This window comes from Ornithodoros turicata, chromosome 3 (assembly GCF_037126465.1).
Source record: "Ornithodoros turicata isolate Travis chromosome 3, ASM3712646v1, whole genome shotgun sequence".
NCBI classification, from domain to species: domain Eukaryota; kingdom Metazoa; phylum Arthropoda; class Arachnida; order Ixodida; family Argasidae; genus Ornithodoros; species Ornithodoros turicata.
The window spans coordinates 24,399,571-24,411,982 of NC_088203.1; the positions used below are offsets into that span (position 1 = coordinate 24,399,571).

At 46.9% G+C, this 12,412-nt stretch overlaps 2 long non-coding RNA genes across 4 annotated transcripts; one reads left to right on the forward strand and one right to left on the reverse strand.

Moving 5' to 3' along the window:
- Positions 1-332: 332 nt before the first annotated feature.
- On the forward strand, positions 333-1,100 carry LOC135390060 (uncharacterized). The gene is made up of 2 exons (XR_010421689.1): positions 333-680; positions 963-1,100. It is a non-coding gene; the product is annotated as an uncharacterized LOC135390060 (long non-coding RNA).
- Positions 1,101-9,253: 8,153 nt separating this feature from the next.
- LOC135390061 (uncharacterized) lies at positions 9,254-11,412 on the reverse strand. Of its 3 annotated transcripts, none has more exons than XR_010421692.1 (3): positions 11,100-11,412; positions 9,477-9,638; positions 9,254-9,349 (listed from the first exon to the last, which is right to left on the reverse strand). It is a non-coding gene; the product is annotated as an uncharacterized LOC135390061 (long non-coding RNA). The 3 variants fall into 3 exon arrangements; XR_010421691.1 differs by having other exon boundaries at positions 9,269-9,331; XR_010421690.1 differs by lacking the exon at positions 9,254-9,349 and having other exon boundaries at positions 9,450-9,638.
- Positions 11,413-12,412: the final 1,000 nt, after the last annotated feature.

The window sequence follows — 12,412 nt, forward strand, 5'->3', positions numbered from 1 at the left end:
GCGGTATAAATTTTGTAGGGACTAAAAACATTTGACAACCATAGCGGAGCGAAAAGGCGACACATGGTACGCAGTGACATCTCACAGGCGTACGGCTGGATTAATACACCGCAGGCGTGCGCTAACGTCTGTATATCCACGTTACCATTTATTTCCTGCGTTCCTACATGCAAGCGAATAATCCCAAACTGTTTCTTGTACCGTCGGGCGTATTTCCATTTCCGCAGTCACGAGATATCACGTTAAGAGGACACAGGTTGACAGACAGCCATTTAGTATTTATTCTTTACATGCATGTATTTTACTCTCTGTTCCGCGTACAAAATGTATTTCACATGACACGTACAAGGTGGCACTGGACATCACGAGGCTCGTGGCTCGTGAGTCTATGAATTCACGGGCACAAGATCACAAAATTGAAGTAGATGAACTGCATGCATCACGAACCAGCGGGTCTGGACTACGGAATGTTCGGATTCTGAAGCCAGGCCCAATCACTCATGCGGATACATGTCGATGACGCTTCTTGCTAGCAGGACGTCTTCATTGTCGAACCCTCTATTCCATTTCTTATACTACACGTGGGAGGAACGAATGCCTGCGACGGGACGGACCGTCCCCCACTCCTCCGTTCTTGCTTCTCGGAACACCGTGATGTCGCTCGACGGAATTTCCAGCAGGTGCGTTGAGTGATTTTTCTCTTTGAGAACACGGACAAAATCAGCAGGTGTTCGAATAGCTGCAGCAACTGTACACCGCAGGTTGTGTAAGCTTGCCATATGTTTCAAAGAACCGCCAACACCATCGCAAGCATTTTTGCCGTGACCACTAGCAGAATACAACCATCTCACTAGCAGCCTGTTCTTCGTCATCTCGTACAGCTGATACCTATTCTTGAAGTGCGCAGCTGCACCGTCTGAGATATAGATGAGATGCGTAAACACAGGTAGAATTTCTTCCAGGGCCTCAACTATCCTGTCCAGGGCTAGAAGTGCGTGCGCCGTGTCATGGGACATGTCGTGGCTCACCGTTGCGAAGCTCGTTGTCGACACAGGTGTTGTTGCCACGCAAGTGAATAAAGAAATTTGATCTGTTTTCCAGTACCGTCCCTGGACCTCGCTTGATAGATTCACTGACCAGTTCTCGGCAAAATCAAAGTGCAACACGACATGACGTCGTTCGACAAGATGTTTTTCGTTCCAGATGGCGTTCCTCTGGACGTTGCGTATGTGTTCGTGCTTGATGTAAACAGCGGTGCATTTCCTGACTTCCTTAAGAAATTGTGGTGCTTTTAGCGTCTTCGTTATGAGGTCTCCATTTTCTCAGACTGCTAGATTAACGTCGTCGTCCCGCTGTATCTTCAATTTATGCAGAGAAATCTTTTTGGCCCCTGCGCAACGTGTGCAGTCTTGGGAAAAGCAGGCATCTTGTGGCTCATCACACAAAGACATCGTCTTTAGGTCCTCTCTCTTTAGCTGCGCGGATGAAGCACTGTTTATACCTGCGATGACCAAGTCGAAATTCGCACAGTACGAGCACACACACTGCTGTTGACGTGGGACTGTCTACACCCACTTGGGCCCGAGTGTATAAAACTTCGTTATTCCCATCTTGATACACGGATGAGCGCTTTTAAACAGGTTAAAGGTTTCACGTATGGTGCGTGTGATAAACCTTTTCGTCACAGCCACTCTCTCGCCGTCTTCCAGTACGTGGATAACATCCTTCTTGTTAGGGCTTTGGACAGTACAGTCCATCTCATCTTGGAGATAGTATTTCAGCGCAGTAACTACGTCAGCCTCGCTGACAGGGTGTCCCGTGTACTTCTCGGGCATTGCCCACACTCCGTGCTTCGCCCTTAGAGCTCTTGATTTCTCTATGACGTATTTTGTGGCGTCTGGGATTAGACTCAACGCTTCTTTCTTTGTCATGCTTTCATGAAGAAGTGTTAGGAGTTGACACCGCTGTTGATGCGAGGTGCACTTCTGGTACGCGCTCCTAATATTTTGTACATAGGTAGAGCAGCTCGAACAACTTGCATCGGACGTCGCAGGCTCATCCACATTAAATGCCTCACTGATTTTGCGGCTTATTGTCTTGTTTAGTGCGTTGCCAACTTCTTTCTTTTTACGCGAAACGTACGACGCTACTCGTTCCCGTTTTACTGCCGTTGGGTTCCGCAGTGGAGTGACATCAATATTCGCAGTGAAAACACTCTCGTTAATTTCAGCAACAATTTCTGCGCTCTGAACGTACACTGCATCTGGTGGAGATGTGGGAGGAGACCACTGAGAAAGTTCAGCTATAGCTGAACGGAAATACCTTGCGCAGTTCTTGCACAACTGGTCTTCATCATTGACTGCACCACTGCCATCTGAGCCGAGGAGTTGCTTCAGTGCATCGATGTCGAGGCATGAAACAGACACGAAGCCGCGCTGCTTGTAGATCCTCCTACGATGTCGTCGTGCGTAATCCGCACAATAGGCACGTTCCGTACTGTGGGCGAGTCCAAACATGGTACTATATCGAACAGGGACACGGAATGGTTTGGAGCCTTCACTTTGGACAGAACCAAGAACACGCGTTTGTTCAAGCTCGACCCTCTCCCCTGGTGATTTGTAGCCACAAGGTAAGCAGGCAAGGTCATATTCGTTAGCACGTCTACGAAGCACACAGGAAAGGAAGTGTTAGGTTGTAAAGTACAGCGCTCCGGCGACAGACCTAATGAAAACGACCTCCCAAGACGTGGCTTTGGAAGCCGGACGTGTGTTCGTCAAAGATGCGTTGACGCGTGATAGGTGGCGGATGAATGCAAAGCGAAGCGAAATGCAAGGAAAGAGCCGGAAGGCTGGCAGCAACATCTTGGCCTTTTGGCGTTAGATCTCATATAGTTTAAAAATATAAACACGCCTACACGGTGACGGCGCAAGAAACTACTAGGGATCATTCTCCTGCATCTGGGAACGCAGGGAATAAATGGTGACGTGGATATACAGACGTTAGCGCACGCCTGCGGTGTATTAATCCAGCCGTACGCCTGTGAGATGTCACTGCGTACCATGTGTCGCCTTTTCGCTCCGCTATGATTGTCAAATGTTTTTAGTCCATACAAAATTTATACCGCTTGAAAGGCAATAGAATGATGAATACATGATATTTTTGTCGAGAAAATTAAAGGTGGGGTTTTCGAGAAATCGATCCGTGAAGTCGGCGTATTTTTCGATGGTGATCCCGGTTTGCTCCCTCATACCGCCTTAGCTTTATCATTCGCAATCTTCAACAGTATACAGTTAGAAAGAGCACTTAATGGGCTATCTTTCAGTGCAAAAATCACATCGGTCTAATGTCTATTTCCCCGACAGAAAGGCTACAAAATTCACGCAAAAACGCGCTTTACGGCGTTTTTCCGATCTTTTCTCAAGCGAACGGGCGGGAGTAGGTGTCGGGCTATGCCACAGAGTTACAGTCCGGTTTGTAGAGAACGAGTAGAAAAAAATGTCGTCCCCGTCACTTGAACGTAGGGCGCATAGGGTTGTCTCAAACTTCGGCCCGAGTGCTTCGTCGTGCGCTCCGATGAGGCACCATCGTGCGCGCATCAATTTTTTTCTCGGCATCCGTTCCGATTTGAAGTTCCAGATTTGTGCCAATGTTCATCACAAAGATGTGGCTTTCACACAAAAAATATATAGCAAAATCGAAGGACCTCGACGGACGGGCTTGCCTGAATTGAGATGAAATCACCCAATAACGAAGTTGTCCGAAAGAAACGTTAGTATAACGTTAGGTTCGTCAGCTCGGAGGTGCATTCTTCTAGCTCGCTTGCCATCCTAAAAAGGTCGAATCGCAAGTTTCCCGACTCTCCAGCTGGTACCGTTACAGGAAATCGCATATAGCACGACCGCCCGAATACTCAAACATGGCGCCGCCGCCAGCCGCCGCCACGTGGTGGCAGCAGTTATGAATAAGGCGTATTGCAGCTACCGGTGGTGCGCTACTCCTGAACGCTATGCTACGTGGACTGTGCATTGCTCTTATTTGCGCGAGGCCGCCGATTCGACGGAAGTGCGTTATCATTCGGCGGAATACTTATCATCGGTACAAAACTTTCTGCAACCTTCGTTACCAAAAGGAATTACGTGGCTTTCTTAAACCTAAGACACACGGCACGCTCTAAGGGCCTTTCTGCAAAAGGAGTGCTGAAAATCGCACGTGGCACGCGAACCATGAAAACAGCATTCCATTTTGCCGTTATCAGAAGGTTCGCTTACCAGACGATAACGGGCGCAACGAGCGTTTTTCGGCACTCCTTTTGTGAAAAGGCCTTTGGAGCGGCCGTGTGTCTTAGGTATTAGTCTGTGCTCGTACTTCCGACATTTCATTCCCCGCTTCGCCGACGTCACTGAGCCACTCTGTAACCTCCTGTAACAAAATGAACCGTACTATTGAACTGCAGCTACGAATAATTCCCCTCAGTCTGACCGAGCCTCCCGTACTCGGCTTTTTCGTCCCCGGCGCCGAGACGGTGTTGCACGAAGTCGTAGCCGCTATCGTCCGCTACCGCAGGACGACGCGTGTCTGAAGAGAAATAGCGGAGACGTGACGCTGCGTTAACGCAGAATGGGAGAAACAAAAAACTGGCAGATATGATGCAAGTGACGGTGGCGTCAAATCAACGACATCGACAGAGCTGTTTATTTGAGCTCGCCTGTCGCTACGTGCATGGTTCGCCCTGTTGATTGTAGTCTGCAGCACGGAGTAGAAAGAAGGAGTCCGAACTTCTCAGAAAACGCGTTGCCTAATTCCCCGCATTATTTCCGGCCGCGCGGTGGCGCTGCTGCGCCTTGGGAGGCTGGAAACCGAAACCACATGCCTTGGCAGTGCAATCTATGCCAGGCATTTTTCAACTCTGTATAAAAGTTGAGAACATTTTTGTAGTGTTTATTAAATGGTTTTACTGCCACAATGATGCTGCCTGCGTGGTTCGTTGCTGCAAGGGATACGTATAGAATAAATTCGACCTCTTTCTGCACTGAGCGGAGAAGCCTCCTTAAAGGCTGCTCTCGCTTGCTCCTTGTCGTCTGCTGCTATTGCACAATTGCGCGCAATTGCGATATGCGCGAATGTGATTGTGGCAATTAGTTCGGTTTTGGTGACTGAAGAAACACATTGCGATGCGACAAATAAAGAACGAAAACTGATTGGAAAGCATGTTTGAGAGCCCATATCAAGCGAAAGTCCATATAGTGCCGCACTTCTCGTGAAAATGAGTAGGAACTGCTTTGTACCAGTATGCGAGACGGGGAATTCCCTTGCGAAGAAGAGGAACAAGGAGAAAGGAGAGAAGAATCCTACGCTCTTCAGCGTACCCAAGGTAAGAAACTGAAAGTGTAATTTGTATATCTCACTGGATGCATGTGCACACTACGAGAAAGTCGGAGCAAGGGCATAAAATATACTGAAACTAGTATAGAATACTTCATGCATGTAGGGAGAACGTGATGGTGTGTCTAATGAGACAAAGACCATTAGTGCGAAAGCTGTAGTGCATTTTAATATGCAGATAGAGCGAGTAATGTATTCAGATGGGGGAAGGTTTGTGATGTAAAACGGAAGGAAGTCTGTAATACGCTCAAGTCGATCGTAATTATGAAAGTGCGCAATAGGTCACACGGTAATAATGAAAGCACGTAATAACACGGGTACAAATGTATATATTGTTATTTCGTGTTTTATTTAATTAGTATTTACCAAACTAAGCAAAACATGCAACTACTGCTACTTGTGCAAGAATCAGTGACTTTAATTCTTGAGTGATGGGAGCTGAATGTTATTTATCTTGGCTATCTGCAACAAAGAAAGGAACGAGATCTCACTAGCTGCTGCGGTTGGGGAATACCATCAAGTACCATTAAGTGAATGACTAAACAAACTATTATTTGTTTGCCATTTCATTACACTCAATACAAAGACATAAACTGAACTAGCAAAGGAATTCATTCACTCCTGAGATTTGCAGCATTTCCTTGGTCATTGTTTTGGGGTTGCAACAGTTATCAATAAACATATATGCCCACGATATCGTAGTGGTGGTTTGTGTGCCTTGTTATGTTTATGGCCCTTACCAAGTGAATATCTGGCCAGGAATAGAGAGTGACATTCACTGATAAAGCTAAAAGCAGGGACATATGCCTTTCTTATCTTCATTAATCTTCCTTATACATGTTTTCTGAGCTGTGACGAAGGTTGCTGGAAAGTATTGCTTTTGACCAACGTGGGAATACCCACAGCTTCTGAAGCTCAGTGCTCGTCCCGCGTATTGTCATTGTCTTCATGTTTTACTCACCACTGGGGATTTTGCCGCTTTAAGTAAAGAAAGCAAAGGTAACTGAGTTTTCCCAACTCAGTTACTTTTCTTTTGAAATGCCATGGTCTCTGACATGCCTAATCTCAAAGCCCATGTATGGTTCCATGGTATTTATGGTGCTCCTTCTGTAATGTTACTGCTCCCTAGGATGAAGAGCTGTTCAACAAATGGAAGGCAGCAATTCCAAGGCTTGACAAGGAGCTAACAAAAACTGACAAGGTGTGCATCCTTCACTTTCAAGAGGATGACATTGAGAGGTATTACACCACCACACTGAGGGATGGCACCATAGACAAACTGGAACGAAGCAAGCCTGTGCTCAAGAAGGATGCTGTACCATGTCTCTTCGCCAACACTTCCGAAAGAAAGCGAAGGGAGGGGAAACGGAGACCACCAACAGACAGGCCCGTGCCCGAAAAGCGACAACGTGCTGCAAGCAGCGAGCCACAACCGAGTTGCTCTCATTATGAAGATGATATGCCTGCACCATCTCCCGATGATGATAGCTTGAATCAAGCAAGCAACCAGGATGACAACAGCATTTTTGAGAAGATCTTGAGCGAAGCCACTGGCATAGAAAAGCCAAACAGTCAATGGGCCACTGCAGTTGACATGCAGGGCAAATTCATTGCCTTTGTTTACGTGAATGAGGAACTGTCAGTCACAAAATAGATGGCCCTAAAGGAAAACCTGCAACCACTAGTCTTCATGAACCAAAAGCCTGTTCACATGCCTACAGTTAGTGACAGGAAGGTGCTGTCATGTTCTGATGTATCCTCTGCACTTCAAACCCTGGACGAGGCTTGCCTGTGTCCTGGAGTAAAAGGAGCCAGCAGGTAGGGAACGCTCATGCTGAATGTAACAGCAGTTATTCGCGATCGGTAAAAGTGAAATGTCATGTGGTAAATGGGCTTGTTCCAAAAAAGATTTTCAGAAAACTGCCTAGGCTACTATGTGGAAGCAGAAGGCACTTCCAGGGGTCCAAAGATTACGAGGTGTTCGAGTTGCCGACAAGACACACGTAGAGAGAAAGAAAAAAGTCGCCTAAAGAAGCGTACTACCAAACCAGGACGAGGACGACCAGCGTTACTCACCAGAAGGGATCCAACCAGGCAGAAAAGAGGTCTTCGAAAAACGGTAAATAAGAAATAGTTTACATGTTTTACCCTCGTCTGTAGTTCAAACCTGGGATGGCTAATCCTAATAATACCAGTAATATACGACTCCAAAGGCTTATGTTTTGCATTGCTAGGTGGTTAAGCTGCAGCAAAAAGTCAACTGCTTGAAACAAAAGTGTGCAAACTTGCCAAACGAAAGAATTGAAGCTGCTATCGACGGTCTCCCTGATTCACAAAAAGAAGCCGTTCGACAGTGTTTCAGCAACGCGAGACGAAAGGGCCCAAAAGGTCGCCGCTACACAATGGAATGGGTATACGAGTGCCTTTTGATGAGGATAAAAAGCCCGGCACTCTACAAGCACCTTCGATCCAGAGACCTGCTCCCTCTGCCCTGCGTTGATACCCTCAACACATACATTAGCAAGGTGAAGGGAATATACGGATTTCAGGAGAGCATCTTCGAGTGCATAAAGATCCGCTCAAGTGCTATGGCATCTGAGGACAAGCATGGTATGTCATGGTGCATTATTTGAGATAACTGAATAGATTTCATGTCACGGTTTATTGAACGTCCATGGTGCTTAAAAGAGACCAGGATGCATGCGTCATGTCACTTCGATACATGGTCTACAGAAAGAAAATAATATCAGAACAAAAGGGCACAACTCTGCACCGAAATGTTCAATTTTATATTGTTATTCCTTTGTTTTCGTAAGCCACTGCATTGAAGTGATAAGGCAGTGTCCACATACACCTTCCCAGTTCCTGACCTCCCAATTACTCTGTCTAGCAGAAGAGTTATGCTGCTTACCATATGCTATTAGGTCATTACAAGTTGTATGTCTTATGCCCACGATGATAGTCTCATCTGTCGTTACATATGAGGGATAATGGGAGATGACACTATTAAGCTGGGTCGTTAAGCTGAAGGCCGAATAGGCGAGAGTCTCGCTGTGGGCACACACACACACAAAGGAAAGCCATTCCGTTCATGATACGTTCACTGTCTCAACCGGTCCCTGTTTCCATAGGAGAGGGTCCTTATTCAGCACTTCCAAACAACACGCTTGAATGTTAGGAAAATTTACGATTTCAGGCGCACTCCTGGTTGATGAAATGAAGTTGACGGAGGCTGTGTCACTAGACAAGTCCTCGCTTAAGCTTCACGGCTTCACCAACTTGGGTCAATACACACCTGACCATCAGAAGAACAAAAAGGGAGATCATGCACTTGTCTTCATGTTCCAGCCATTCCGAGGCAAGTGGGTGCAAGCCTTGGCATGCTTTCTTAGCAAGGGAAGTGCGCCTGGAAATGTTCTTCACAAACTTGTCCTTGAGTGTGTGTTACTCCTGGAGAGGGCAGGTCTTTTGGTTGATGTCGTCACAACAGACGGGGCATCATGGAATCGGAACATGTGGACTCACTTTGGAGTTGACACCAGTGCAGTTAGCTGCACTCATCCCAGTGACTTTGCAAGGCGGCTCTGGTTCACATCCGACTTTCCACATCTAATAAAGTGTCTGAGGAACAGCTTAACAAAGAAGAAGAGGTTCCGGGTACATAATTTGCAATTACAACATCATTAGAGTTAATACTTATTCATTATTTAATTTAAATTTCACAGACACCAGATGGCCCTGTGGACATCAAGCATTGGAGCGCAATAGTAGAGTTGGACCGGCCAAAAGCACACACCTTAAAAGCTTGGCCTAAGCTGACACCCGATCATGTCAATCCCCGACCATACCAAAAGATGAATGTTGCCATGGCATTCCAGGTGAGAGAAAGTCACCAGGACGTTGGACTCTATCTTGTCCTCTGCCTCTGTGTTCACTACGTGGTTTGTCACTATGAAGAGTACAAGGGCTGTAAGAGTTAAGACAGTGTTGATAGCACTCACATCTCTAGTACCCATTGCATTTTCAAATTTGTGTGTTTGGTACATTTGTTCACATAACAACAACCGTTCAGCTACTATATTTCTCTTTTTTACTTTCCATGTAGTTCTTCAGCGACAGTGTCTCCAAAGCAATGCAGCACTATCAGCCACATCATAACAGTCTGGCAGACTGTCATGCATCTGTTGCATTTGTGGACCGGGTAAACCAGCTGGTGGACACCATGAATGCGAGAACTCCATTAGAAGCGCTGACAACTGCACCAGAAAAATTGCAAGTAAGAAGTGTAAAAAGCAGCATTGTGAAATAGTATTATAAATGCAAGGCTTTATATTCTGCTTGACGTAACAGGACAAAGCAAAGTAACATCAAGCTGATTTAAAATACTGCATGGACCTATGTTTTGACTCCTTTCTGTGTACTAGCACTCCTCGATCACCACGTTTGTTTTTTTCATTTATGCAGGTGCTTGAGAACTTCGTAGCTTACATCGATCAGTGGGAGACCACCTGTCCCAACCGTGACCTCGACTTCATGACTACACAAACATCACAAGGACTGAAGGTTACATTACGGGCAACACTAGAGCTACACGAATACTTGACATCTGAATGTGGATTTCAGTACTTGCTAACTGCCCGCCTGAATCAGGATGCTCTGGAGGTAAGCTTAACATAATCGGTTTAAAGACCACACCCTCAATCGCAATTTCTGTTTCAGCGTTTTTTCGGCATGATGAGGAACGCGTGTGGCCAAAATCAGCACCCGGATTCATCACTATTTGTGCAGATGTTCAGGCTACTCAGCACATATTCACTTGTGAAGCCTCCTCGTGGCAGCAATGTTACTGGTGGCGAAATCCTGAAGAGCTTGGTGGATTTCAACTCTGCCGAGGACCAGCGACATGGTCCAACCGAGGTCCAACAAATGCTTGATACATTTATGCAACACATGCCTGACGTAGAAGTGACATTGCCGACAGCCCACACAGCAGGCCATGACTATGTCATAAGTCAATCAAGGGTTGACATAGTTGCATATGTGGCTGGGTTTGTTGCCAAAAAGGTCCTGAACTTTTGTTCATGTCAGGAGTGTTGTCAAAAGCTGATAACAGACACTCACGTTGATAGCAGGTACAGCTTTATAACGCTAAAAAGCAGGGGAGGGCTAAAATTTCCGTCGAAAGAACTGCTTTCATTAATTGACCACCTTGAGAGAATCATAATGAACAGACTCAGTCAACCGATGCACGAGAGAATCCTGTTTTCGATCACTGAAGACGTATGTGATGCACCTGTACCTTCTGTGGGCTGTGAGGTACACGCCACGAGCTTAACAAAGTCGGTAGTGCATTATTATATTGTAATGCGGATGCACATCGCCTGCAAGGTGGAGAACCGTGTACACAGTGAAAAGGCGAAGAAAACAAAACTGTTGAGCAAGCAGTCGCGGCTACAGTAGCTCCTATCGGATTACCCTGTGCCTTATATCATGCGGCACTTAGAAGCTGCGTTCAGGTTTACTCTTGTACATATTTCATCTTAATAACCTTGATTTCAATCGCCTTGTACCACTGTGTAAATAATAATAACCCAGCTTGTTCCTATATCACTCTGTCTCAAAGTGTATGAGAGATGTGGTCATCCCTGAGTGGCTATTAAACCAATGATCACGCACACAACAGCTACAGAAGTGCTATAATGTCAAATCATACTCACTTGACATACTCGTTCGAAATGCATGCGTGTCCGTCTGTCAAACAGAGGACAAGGTGAGAGACAACGACATGACGGCGAGCATTTCGGACGGCGAGCAAAGGCAAGTGTAAAGTGGGCTTTCCCCCGCAGCAGAAGGAGCAAGGAAGAGACGCACGGTTTTTGCAAATAATGTGCAGTTATTACGCAAAAGAGGCAAGTAAACGCAAGCCTAAGCACAGAACCATTATACTAACAGCATCGAACACTTCCCACTATCGCCCACTGCAGAGAAAACACGCGTCAAAGAATGCACTGCCAAAGCGTGTGGTTTCGGTTTCTGGCCTCCCTGAGCCCTCGAGCGCCGCGGCGCGGCCGGAAATAATGCGGGGAATTAGGGAACCTCGCTACTGGCTTGGAAAGCGGCGGAGATCGGACTCCTTCTTTCTACTCCGTGGTCTGCAGCAAGATCACCTTCCGTACGTGCACTTCCTAGGACGGCCCGTAATGCCGCTGTTCACCTACCCATACACACGCAATACCGTCCCTGCTGCTGCTGCGGGCGACGAGAAGAGGTACACGCGCGGAGCAACGCTTCACATGCCATGACATGTGAACCGGCAAACGCCGCTGCCCGCAGCCACTTTTTCCCTGAGGCACGTGATGCCGACGTGACTCTTCGAAACGACCAATCCGCATCGCGTGCCTTTTGCTCGTTTCTTCGCTTCATCCAGCGTCAGGGGAGATAAGGATTTTCGGCGATGCGACGTATGGGACAGGATCTTCTGAGCTGTCCCTGTAAGGGTTGTTTCACAGAAACGTTTTTTTCGTCCGTGTTTTTCACGGAGGCAGAACGGACCCATCGGGACCTACGGGACCCGATTGCCGTTATGCTGTATTTTTGAAGCAAACGGACGAAAAACATGGTAGTGTGAAAGCGGAATTAAACAGACGCTCTTTAGAGCAAACGATGGACCAAGTTGAGAACTACAACCCCGTTCACCATCCAAACTGTTGCTGCTGAAAATTGCTATGACAGCAAGGGTCCGTCCTAGCACCCCGCTGAGCTCCCCACAGGCGGCTGATGGCATTCCATTGCGGAGGCAAACCCGTATGACGCCGGCGGGAGAATGCAATTGACCCACACCCGTCGTAGGGCAAAATTTGCTATCTCCGTGGAATTCGCCATTTATGAATGCGAATGCAGGGCTTAGTGTGCTCAGCGAACTAGCAGAGCGTGGTTTCAATCAAAGCTCAGGTGGATTACGGGTCCAGGACACTTCTGCGTCAGACTGCTGACTGACGTGCCCGTTACGGTTCGGAAGCACTCTAAAACG